Source organism: Haliotis rufescens, unplaced genomic scaffold (genome assembly GCF_023055435.1).
Source record: "Haliotis rufescens isolate VD_foot unplaced genomic scaffold, xgHalRufe1.0.p SCAF_4, whole genome shotgun sequence".
NCBI classification, from domain to species: Eukaryota; Metazoa; Mollusca; class Gastropoda; order Lepetellida; family Haliotidae; genus Haliotis; species Haliotis rufescens.
Genome location: NW_025964112.1, coordinates 42,892,744 through 42,906,211, shown reverse-complemented (window position 1 = coordinate 42,906,211; position 13,468 = coordinate 42,892,744). Strand labels below are relative to the sequence as shown.

Genomic DNA, 13,468 nt, shown 5'->3' with positions numbered 1-13,468 from the left:
GCTAGTCAGCTTTGTAAAAGGATTTGGCTTTTCTTCTTTACCACATCGATTCGGAAATTGCTGTTTTAACCAAAGAAAAATACAAAGAACTCAAATTTTCCCTCAGTGGTTCACCTTTTTTTGGTGTGGCGTTCAAAAACGACAGGGTGATGACAGTATCCACATAATGGCCCGGCCTTTACATGTTTTATGTTTGGAACTGAATGTTAAAATTCGTTTTTGAGATACAAAATTAAAGATGTGCATAGGTTGCTGGGGACCTATATTCTTATCCAGGACCACCACGCGAACTGATGTATAATACAATCCCTTTTGACGTTTTCCCGCACGCGTATTACATAGTTATTTAATGTCTAATACGTAACCTTGTAGTCGTATCAGCTACACATGCAGGGAAAACGTCAATGGGTCACTTTAGTGGTTATCTTATTTGTAGGGGCGGTCGGGTAGCCTAGTGGTTAAAGCGTTCGCTCGTCACGCCGAAGACCCGGGTTCGATTCCCGACATGGGTACAATGTGTGAAGCCCATTTCTGGTGTCCCCCGCCGCGATATTGCTGGAATATTGCTAAAAGCGGCGTAAAACCATACTCACTCACTCACTATCTTATTTGTATGGATGGGTGTTTACAGCGGATGCTGTCGTATAAAGTTTACGATGCAGTCGTGATTTAAGTTCAAACCGCGATTCCATCCTCAGTAACTACGATCGCTGCGCACACAGCACGCCCATGATCGGAATATTTTATTGTATAGCGTACATTGTATCATTAGCACAGTCGCCCCTTAAATATCCGGGTTAGAATTGGTATTCAGCAACCCATGCTTTCAGTAAAAGGCGACTATGCTTGTCGTAAGAGGCGACTAACTGGACCGGGTGGTCAGGCTTGCTGACTTGGTTGATGCATGTCATCGTATCCCAATTGCGTGGATCGATGCTCATGATGTCAATCACTGGATTGTCTGGTCCAGACATGACCGCCGTCATATAGCTGGAATATTGCTGAGCGCGGCGCTAACAGACAAACAAAACATTAGCACAGTAGGATTTACTATCTTTAATATTGATGACTGCCATGATTTGAAGTTTTGGGCGCGATTCGGTCGCCGTCAGTTACTGAGAACGTCGCACGCACACATCACGTTTGAGCTCGTAAAAAATTATTCGGTAGCGGACATTGCATCAGGGGCACTGTAGGATATGCTTATCTTGATAATTGATGTTTGACATGGTTATTGAAATTGAAATAGTCATCAGATGGCATAAGTCTTATATTTCTGGTAATAATAGATATTGTTTAACGGTGATTGATCGCAATAATATATTTACCCGAAAACAACATTACGTGAGTTTTTGCAATGCTTTTTCCGGACAAGTGCCAATCCGTATTTGACAGATCGAAGGCCCACGCATAAGCTGGTAAGCTTGTTTACAGCAGTGTGACCCTATTTCGGGATCCATTTGTAGGAAATGAGATCAATAAAACGAACGTACACCTCTTAAAAGAAGTAAATGACTTTTGTTTCAGCCGTTCAATATAGAAAGGTGTCGGGACACAACGTTCCGGCCCATTCTTGGACGTTTGATTAGAAACAAAGTATGGTGTGCGATGACGATTCTATTTTTATGTCATCCAAACGAATAAAACCAAAATTGCTTTTATTTCTCACGAGGCGCGAGTTATCCCAAACACAAATACGTAAGACTGCTTGCATGACATTTCAATTAAAGAACTACGTAAAGTCGAGACCCCCAGCGAGACGAGAGTCAAGCCGTAACACAATGTTGTCAATAGCTTTCAATTATTCAACCCTTCTCTTCATACGGCAATGCTCAAACCTTCCTACAAAACTACATCCCATTACCCCTATTCAATAAAACAGAAGTATTTGGCATTATTTACCATTTTCAGCTGTTAAAAGCGAGCCAAAAAGGAATTGTTTCAATTCAAACTTTAACAGCCACTATCGGTCTACTTTATTCTGTAAAGTTGCGTGAACGTTGCCATGGTAACGAATCTGTCAATATTTGTTCTGTGCATGTATTAGGTCATAGATATATGTCCGCTGTATTGTAACCGACGCATCTTCTACATCCGGATAGTGAATTTAACTGTTCTGTTCTAGGCATGCGTACAAGCGTGGAGGACACATTTCACAATGTGAAAAAGAACCATTCTCTTATCGCGTTACTTTTATGCTCCGCTGGTGAAAATGGCAAAAAAGATAAGGCGGTTTTACAGTGATGATCTTGTCTACTGGAAAATCACATTTGAACGAGCATGCGCCCTTGCACCAAGACATAATGTTTTTTTCGGCTTAAGTACGTTGGCTGCACAAGGGTGAGACTGTGAATTGAAGCAGTTGATTAATATGTGCTTGTAAGGATATGTCAGTTATTCGCAAAGCCGTTGAAAACATATTTTTAATTAAAAGTTTGTTTGAGAAAGTTTGATGTGCTTGAGAACAGTTTTTCTTCGCCCGTACTAACTGACCTCAAAAGACGCCTAACCGTAAAGGGAGAGAATCCATTCCGATTCTTTCTAATCATCGAATTACATTTGACTGAATGCTAACGCCTAGTAAATCAACGGTCATTAGCAATACAAAATGATGTGATTAAGTCAAAACAGCGAAGATGGCGTTTTGTTCCATTTGAAGTGCGTCAGAACGTGATTAAATGCATTATGTCGACTTCAAAATAGGGTTTACTTAGTCAACTATAACGCTCTGTAGAATCAAAATCAATTATTACTATCACGTCATGTGCTAGAAGATGTAGAGGGACGGAGATGACAGGCGACTGGAAGCTCACTTTAAGTTTCTTAAGAGCGAACAACTTAAGTGAATAATCGGTGCCTTGGCAGCTTTGACAGCTTGGACTATGTGCCTATGAATCACAATAGGCTTGATTCTTTTAAGCGTATTGAAGCTTTCATATAAGCTACATGTTTCAGAAAACAAGGGTTCCTTTGGTAAACGTACCTTCTGATTTTGTATTGCTGTGAAGGTGGAAAATCATCAACAGTAACACTTCCGATAAAACTAGCACACATTTATAACCATGTAATATCAAAGAAGGCTTTATTGATAATTATGTCTTTATTGCTTTCATTATCTAATATCACCGCATGTCATTGTATCAGTTCATTCATCACAGCCGCTTACCATGGAAGCAATTTCTGCAATGTGTTTTTCTTGGCAGCATTTCAAACGCGATGGAGATAATTGGTTGTTCTTATTTTAGCACCACCATTGGCATTATATTAATTTTTAATCCTGATACTTATCCTAGAAGTGTAAGTTCTTCGTGACGGCACGCAGTCCTTCTCTTAGACCACTGATTCCCATGGTTCTCGCCATAGTGGAATGTGAACGCCATAGAATGACCGCTCCCAAGATGTCCGTTTCATTAGGATGGACAATATAATGCTAATCATGTTCCTTCTATTTGACTAGCCCTTAAATACGACTGCAATTACCCCTTGATGTGTACCAATGTTACTCTTCAGCTAGGAGTCACGGAAAACATGCACTTCCGTTTGCACAATCGATGCTTGCTACTTCCGGTCTGCAATTGATCACATTCGACGATGTTTGCGCGCATGTTTATCCTGCTACCACAAACAGATCAATCTGAGAACATGTATGATTCTGGCTTTGGACTATACTTTCTGACACCGATCTGTTGAAAGACACCAATGGAGTAGGCAAGGCCGTTCGACAGAATAGGATAAACGTTGAGGGTAATTACAGGGACGGAGGTCGACGTCTCTTGCGGACATAAGAATAAGACCCGGTGTCAATGGCTCCGTTCAGGCGTTCAAGATCAAAGCTCATTGCTTCCGATATACTGAAAAGTGTTAATACTGTTTCTATTAATAGGATTTGACATTCAGAAATGTGTCCTCTACATATATAGAAGTAACTTTGAAACATCATTGGTAGTGACGTTATGCGTAGAATTATGCTACTTACACTGACTTCCGATCGTAGAAATTAAATTGTTCCATGAGACTTGTACAAAAAAGTGCTTGTGCAGTTTATATGTTTAAATAAAAACAAAAAAAACCCTTCCATGTTCATAAGAAATCGCTGCTAAGGGCATGGTCGATTGTACGATTCCGACTATAAAATAGTTATCAAAAGCATACGTTTATGAATCACCATCAAACGGCAATGATACCAGGTGTTCGCGAAAAGGTGAGCGTTTCCATCTCGACCGTAAGCATCCGTCACAAACGCAAGCAAAGGCAAGTCAGTTGTTCACCTACAAAACACCAGAACATATGGTACAAGTCAAACAAGGGAAGCATATCGGACATCATTTTTGCGATTGATGCGTTAAATTTGGAAATGTTTGCATGTCGAGCGCCAGACTGGGTAACATCTTTTAACGTCCTTTGGTATGAGGCGGCCGGGAATCGAACCCCGGACCTTCCGCTCTGTGGACATACACCCGACCACGGAGGCTGTCGTCCACACTCAGTCCAATCCTCATGCGATGGTGAGAATGCAAGTATGTATGACCTTTGTATCTTTCTATTCAACAAAAATATGAAACAAATGTAAAAACAATATATAGTGATAATATTATATCTATCACGATGGGGGCGTGTTAAGTCTAGTGGTTTAAAAGTTGGTTCATTTAGCCTAACCCCGGATCGCTCCCTCATGGATACAGCGTGGAAAGTCATTGCTGGTTGTCCTTGTCGTTATGAAAGGAATACATGTATTGCTAAACGCGATGTAAAACTCGTTTACTAACTCTCTTATATTTGACATATTTAAATTGTTTCTTACAACTCAGTTACAATTTGAAACGAATTTGAAAACAGCTTTGAAGCCCTTCTCATCTATTTACATCAATGAAGGTAAAGACATGATCATACGAGCACGTCGCATGTCCCTTTTCCTACGTATACACGTCCAATGTCTGACAACAATAGTATTCCCCCAGGGAACCATACCACTGGAAAATCACCAGCCCTCAAACAGGCACGTATTATTGTACTATTTCAAGGGGACGCCATCAATTCACATGTAATTCCTTAATCACATCTGATAGTTGAAACACAGGCAGCCAGGGGCTTACAGAGCTATCCAATGTTCCTTTGATCAGCTATTCGACCAGGAACCGATTTCTGTAATTGTTGCACGGTAAATTCCTGCGTCGTTCATCTTGTGGTGTCCCATGCAAGCTGGTTTGGGTTGTCTGAGGAGTCCTCATTAGGGAGTGCTGGCGGTTGAGGTTTGTGATGGGCCTGCATGACTGTCTCGCCCAGAGTAGCCAATCGTTAACCTTTGATGTGCATTGAAAGCAAGTGTCAATATTGAGTTGGTAAATACATGTATGTATGAGAATTTAAAATACAATATCATGCAATGCCATCAGCATTTCGTTTAAATGGGTTTTTTATTATTCAATATTTTCATATATGAACACAAACAAAATATATATTAAAATATAACGATAGTTGACGTGTACGTTATTTTAAAGCTGTACTTAAAGATGAGAAACAGAAATATATTTTGTTTAAGATAAAACACACGAAAAGATTTTAAAAAACAAGCTTTTGACGTTTCCCAATGACATTATCAATCATTCAATCTTTCATAACCTAAAGTTTTAACAACTAATAACGTGAAAAAATGATCTGTCAAGGTACCAATATTGACATTTTCTCAGTCTCCCTTGAAGCTAGAGTGGGCTGGACGGTCACAGAAACCACTGCATTCCTCACTGAGTTGGCGTTTTAATTCAACTGCGATGGCTTCGACACGTCACCTTGCCCGGGAGTAAAATCCATCTTCTGCTACTCGTGTTTTTTCCATGGTGTGGGAGGAGCCTTAGAAATTAGTTCGTGTGTCGTTTCGATTTTTTTAGTGACCCAATTCCCTGAAAGTAAAAAAAAAACACCTCTTGGTTTATTGTAATTCTCTGAAAGGACATATGCGTTGTATTTGGCAGATGTTGGATTTCATACACAGTTAAGTAGGCTTTTATTCATGCTAGTATGTTAAGGTTTGCATAAGGAGAAAGTGCATATTTTCTACAAATTGCGTTTGTGTAATCGATGCTGTAATTTCTGATAGCAGATATGAAAGCCACATTCAAACATATTAATACAGGAGCAAAAACGTTCTTGGCAAATACGGATGATGAACGAGACTGATATGTGATATAATTCCAGTAGCCGTTCACTTTGTTTTCGTCGTTTCTTTCGTAAATGCGTGTGTATTTAGAGTCTTGTAAGCTAGATCGACACACGGTGTGTTGTGTACATACAAAATTGTTGCTTAATGCTACACTGTCACGTTCATCACACATCGCTCAGTAAACAACTCCAATATTTGCATAACACTATCACCATATCTTCGCCATTACAGCCAAAGCCGGCATCCCACTGCGCATGCTCAAGTGAAAACACCTGATCGTTTCATTGGCTGAATTTACTACCAGTTGTCTGAAATACGATCACCTTCTACACATGCAGCGAGACTACATTGTTTGGCCCCCATCAGCGTTCTGACATCGATTTTGCACACTGCAAAGGATCATAATTAATTAATCATTCTCTGACATAATTTCGGTTTGGCACTCTGCGAGCAAGTAGCATCGGTATTTGAAGCGAGGAGCGAGTATTGATTTGGGTTTATGGATGTGCAATGATAAGATGAATGGATGCGCGGACGTCAGAGAACACAACCGCATATCCACCAAACACACGGATGTAAAAGTAAACACGTCTTTTATTCATTGAATCATTTCCTGACTAGGGATCGTAAATTACGCTCCCAACGTACGCAATCCGATTGGAATTGAGTTCTGTTAGATGAATCGGTGCACTTCCCACCGAAAAAACGTGAATGGAAATAGTTTATTAATCAGAGATCGTTAAATGACGTATTGGAAACGGTCAATTTGTCCCCAGGGACGTTTGCATGTAGTAGACAATGTTATTGTTGCATCATTGTAATTAATCATCACCAGTTTTATACACATGGACTGTGACGCTTAGAAATGCAGCGGTGCAAGACTCCTGCCGCCTTTTGTTACGTTTGATGTTGATGAACCAACATGGTCTCCGTGTTGTTTTTCGCTTGCTGTTGCAAATGTTGCAAAGAGTAACCAAGTTTTTCTTTATCGACCAATCTACATTTTGAATACCGTGACATAACCTGACAAATATATGTATTAGAGTTGCATTTTTTGTCCAGATCTTGAATGGAAGGCAAGCGTTGTTGGTAGGTTATGATGCGCATGACGAATGTGGAAAAGGACGAGTCTATCACAATGATTCATCACCCATCTCACAATTCACATTTAATATCACTGAATCACCCATCTCACCAACATCAACCATCATCACTGACTCACTAAACATCAACATTCATCATCAATGAATCTCGCCACTAACATTCAACATAGCTCAATCATCCTTCTCACCACTGACATTCATCATCATTGAATCAACCATCTGACCACCAACATTCATCATCGCTGAATCACCCATCTCACCACCAAAATTCATCACCACTGAATCAACCATCTTACTACCAACATTCATCATCACTGAATCACTCATCACACCACCAACAGTCATCATCACTGAATCACCCATAACGCCACCTACATTCATCGTCGCTGAATCACCCATCTCACCACTGACATTCATCATCACTGAATCAACCATCTCACCACCAACATTCAACATAGCTGAATCAACCATCTCACCACCAACATTCAACATAGCTGAATCAACCATCTCACCACCAACATTCATCATCGCTGAATCACCCATCTCACCACCAAAATTCATCATCACTAAATCAAACATCTCACCACTGACATTCATCATCGCTGAATCAACCTTCTCACCACTGACATTCATCATCGCTGAATCAAACTTCCCACCACCAACATTCACCATTGCTGAATCAACAAGCTCACCACCAACATTCATCATCGCTGAAACAACCATCTCACCACCAACATTCACCATCGCTGAATCACCCATCTCACCACCAACATTCATCATCACTGAATCAACCATCTTACCACCAACATTCATCATCACTGAATCACTCATCTCACCACCAACAGTCATCATCACTGAATCACCCATAACGCCACCTACATTCATCGTCGCTGAATCACCCATCTCACCACTGACATTCATCATCACTGAATCAACCATCTCACCACCAACATTCATCATCGCTGAATCACCCATCTCACCACCAAAATTCATCAGCACTGAATCAAACATCTCACCACTGACATTCATCATCGCTGAATCAACCTTCTCACCACCAAAATTCATCAGCACTGAATCACCCATCTCACCACCAAAATTCATCAGCACTGAATCAAACATCTCACCACTGACATTCATCATCGCTGAATCAACCATCTCACCACCAACATTCATCATCGCTGAATCACCCATCTCACCACCAAAATTCATCAGCACTGAATCAAACATCTCACCACCAACATTCATCATCGCTGAATCACCCATCTCACCACCAAAATTCATCAGCACTGAATCACTCATCTTACCACTGACATTCATCATCGCTGAATCAACCTTCTCACAACTGACATTCATCATCGCTGAATCAACCTTCTCACCACCAACATTCACCATTGCTGAATCAACCTGCTCACCACCAACATTCATCATCGCTGAATCAACCATCTCACCACCAACATTCACCATCGCTGAATCACCCATCTCACCACCAACATTCATCATCGCTGATCAAACATCTCACCACTGACATTCATCATCACTGAATCAACCTTCTCACCACTGACATTGATCATCGCTGAATCAACCTTCTCACCACCAACATTCTCCATTGCTGAATCAACCAGCTCACCACCAACATTCACCATCGCTGAATCACCCATCTCACCACCAACATTCATCATCGCTGATCAAACATCTCACCACTGACATTCATCATCGCTGAATCAACCTTCTCACCACTGACATTCATCATCGCTGAATCAACCATCTCACCACCAACATTCACCATTGCTGAATCAACCAGCTCACCACCAACATTCATCATCGCTGAATCACCCATCTCACCACCAACATTCATCATCGCTGATCAAACATCTCACCACTGACATTCATCATCGCTGAATAACCATCTCACCACCAACATTCATCATCGCTGAATCACCCATCTCACCACCAACATTCATCATCGCTGATCAAACATCTCACCACTGACATTCATCATCGCTGAATAACCATCTCACCACCAACATTCATCATCGCTGAATCACCCATCTCACCACCAACATTCGTCATCACTGAATCAACCATCTTACCACCAACATTCATCATCGCTGATCAAACATCTCACCACTGACAGTCATCATCGCTGAATCAACCTTCTCACCACCAACATTCACCATTGCTGAAACAACCAGCTCAACACCAACATTCATTATCACTGAATCAACCATCTCACCACCAACATTCATCATCGCTGAATCAACGATCTCATCACCAACATTCATCATCGCTGAATCACCCATCTCACCACCAACATTCATCATCGCTGAATCAACCATCTCACCACCAACATTCATCATCACTGAATCAACCTTCTCACCACCAACATTCATCATAACTGAATCAACCATCTCACCACCAAAAATTCATCATCACTGAATCAACCATCTAACCAATGACATTCATCATCGCTGATTAAACATCTCACCACTGACATTGATCATCGCTGAATCAACCATCTCACCACTGACATTCATCATCGCTGAATCAACCATCTCACCACCAACATTCATCATCATTGAATCAACCTTCTCACCACCAACATTCATCATCACTGAATCAACCATCTCACCACCAACATTAATCATCGCTGAATCACTCATCTCACCACCAACATTCATCATCGCTGAATCAACCATATCACCACCAACATTCATCATCGCTGAATCAACCATCTCACCACCGACATTCATCATCGCTGAATCAACCATCTCACCCCCAACATTCATCATCACTGAATCAACCATCCAACCACCAAAATTCATCATCACTGAATCAACCATCTAACCAATGACATTCATCATCGCTGATTAAACATCTCACCACTGACATTGATCATCGCTGAATCAACCTTCTCACCACCAACATTCACCATTGCTGAATCAACCAGCTCAACACCAACATTCATCATCACTGAATCAACCATCTCACCACCAACATTCACCATCGCTGAATCAACCATCTCACCACCAACATTCATCATCGCTGAATCAACCTTCTCACCACCAAAATTCATCATCACTGAATCAACCATCTAACCACTGACATTCATCATCGCTGAATCAACCATCTCACCACCAACATTCATCATCGCTGAATCAACCATATCACCACCAACATTCATCATCGCTGAATCACCCATCTCACCACCAACATTCATCATCGCTGAATCAACCATATCACCACCAACATTCATCATCACTGAATCAACCAGCTCACCACCAACATTCAACATGGCTGAATCACTCATCTCACCACCAACATTCAACATGGCTGAATCACTCATCTCACCACCAACATTCATCATCGCTGAATCACCCATCTCACCCCCGCACATTCATCGTCGCTGAATCACCCATCTCACCACCAACATTCATCATCGCTGAATCACCCATCTCACCCCCGCACATTCATCATCACTGAATCAACCATCTCACCACCAACATTCAACATGGCTGAATCAATCATCTCACCATCAACATTCATCATCGCTGAATCACCCATCTCACCCCCGCACATTCATCATCACTGAATCAACCATCTCACCACCAAAATTCATCATCACTGAATCAACCATCTGACCACCAACATTCATCATCACTGACTCACTCATCTCGCCACTGACATTCATCATCGCCGAATCACCAATCTCACCACCAACATTCAACGTAGCTGAATCATTCAGCTCACCACCAACATTCATCATCGCTTAACCACCCATCTCACCACCAACATTCAACTTAGCTGAATCACCCATCTCACCAACAACATTGAACATAGCTGAATCATCCATCTCACCACCAACATTCAACATAGCTGAATCAACCATCTCACACCAACATTCAACACAGCTGAATCACCCATATCACCACCAACATTCAACATAGCTGAATCACTCATCTCACCACCAACACGAAATAGTCACATATTCACATCCCCAAAATCCACATTTATATTCTCATCCATGTTGATATGCACTTAACATGCCGCAAATAGGCATCTTTGTCACACCTTCCGAAGTTTCATCACGGCGTGTCTGCTTCATTCAGAAGCTTGTCCCAACGTTTCTCAATTTCCAGACAGTTACCTTGAGCATAAGCTGACAAACCAAGGGATATTATCGGATTAGAACCCATGTCAAATGAAACCTTACAGTTAAGGGACATAGATCACCCAAAGGCAGTCATCCCACCAAACTCCCTATCACACAGTCACAGACACTACCTGAAACACGACTAAATCTACACTCGTTGCTCTCTTCTTGCACTTGTAACTGATGGAATTAGGCGCATAGACCTGTTGGAACAGCTTTTCCACCAGCCCAGTCGGTGCACAGAGTGCAATAGCAGCACATGGAACCCTAATCCAACAAGTCCTTACGCCTGTGTTATAGATCTTGCGGTGAATGCTCTTGTTATTGCAAATAGGATTCAATGAAACTTCTCCTTTGAAACCATTACGAATGAACAGCTCGCAGACAGTTCTTGACCATACTAGCAAAAAATAGTTATTTTCTTAACTACTTCGAAAAAATGTTAAAGTTAGTTTTGAGTTTGTTTTAAGTACAATGTACTTATTCAGCATGTTTTATATGGGGTACATTACCGGAGCCTGTTATTCAACAACCATTTGCGATTTTCCTTCACTGGTAAAGATAACAAATATCTGTTTTTACTACAATTCCTGCACAATGTAAATTATATGTATCGCCTTTAAATGAGTTCATCTGGACGCGGATGGTCATTATCTTGTAAGAAATCACCTAATGGCTGATCTAAATGCTTAGACCATTATCGGAGTCCATAACTCATACATGCAACCTCGCTTGACAACATCACATTACACAGTCTCGCTGGCTGGGCGAATCAGCTTGGAAATGTCACAATGCTCCTTATCTGCGCTGAAGTCTTGCATAACAAAACGCTACAAGAATTCCCCTTTCTTATTTTCCCAATCTGTTTTTCTCATCAACGTCAAATGATGCATAGTAATTGTGTGTATACGCAAAACATATTGATTTTCACAAACACAAATGTATAATTCATATGTATAGAAAATTGATACTTCACTTCCACTCGGGCCCGGAAGTATTGCTTTCAGAGAAATCCTTGTCCTTTGCTAGATGCCATTTATGTCCTCTTCGTGAAAACTGAGTACCTCTGGTGGTACTGATGACCACTGTCTGCTACAGCAGGAAGCTTTTACCTCAACCAGGTATCTATTAATCCTTCATATTATTGCCGTTATTTGATCATCTTTGTTTCATCCCATACGCCATCGCCTGCTAGGTTGGGATTGAGATCAGATTCCGTTATATGGAGACATTTCCATAACACAGTTCAGGGCTCAATGCTAAAAGCTTTTGGTATTAAGAGAATCTGTAACAAGCTTGTTGCATGACACAAGTTGATTGTATATCGTTAATGTTCAGTTTGTTTGTATAGCGTTGTTTAATGTTTAAGTTGTAAAGGCAGTACTTTTGGTTCAAGAACAACATGTGTCTGTGCTATTTATTTTTACACAGGTTTGACAAATTATTGATATTTGCTATTCCTGAATTATATATTTGCCTAAGCTGTTCCAGACATATCAATGTCTTTGTTTGAAAAAATAGTTTAAATTGTAAGTTATCCTGGATTTACTGCCAAGTAGAGTTCGCTGCTGGTTTTTGAACGTTCATCGTTATATATGTATGAATTAACGAAGCCTTGATTGATCTTATATAAGTAAACACGACATGATATTTTACAAATAGTTTCAAACACACCCTTTAGCAGTAATACGCTGAGACCAAAACCAAAGTATTTGTTCCTCGTTTGATAGTTTGGTATTTATTAAGAAACACGAAGACGTTTACTTTGTAAAAGAAAGAACAAGCAGTTCCTCAAGACAATTATATTACCTACGTTTCTTTGCTGATTTGTGAATATTGGTTTATTGTCACAGACTGTTTATAACTTGATATTATCATTTCAGCCTGATCGTAAACTCGCCACATACAAAAACCTTAAGTTATTTCCACTAGGCATCAATAAAACGAGTCGATAATTGATCTCTTGACTGTCCCACCTGATTCTATATTCTCTTGCCTGTATTATACATCATTAACTATCTGATAGCAATATCTTTATGGGCATTACATTGTGGCAAG

The 13,468-nt window shown here is 40.6% G+C and overlaps 1 protein-coding gene across 2 annotated transcripts in view; it reads left to right on the top strand.

Annotated features, from left to right (window-relative positions):
• The window catches only part of LOC124135941 (tripartite motif-containing protein 2-like), a 77,388-nt gene that overhangs the window by 13,695 nt on the left and 50,225 nt on the right, over positions 1–13,468 (top strand). The window contains exon 1 of one of the 2 annotated variants that reach the window (XM_046501644.2): positions 12,400–12,531. The exons of the other annotated variant lie outside the window; for it this stretch is intronic. The gene's annotated coding sequence lies outside the window, so the exon portion shown is untranslated. Of the gene's footprint in view, positions 1–12,399; positions 12,532–13,468 lie in introns of those variants that run through there. 2 annotated transcript variants of the gene reach the window in all.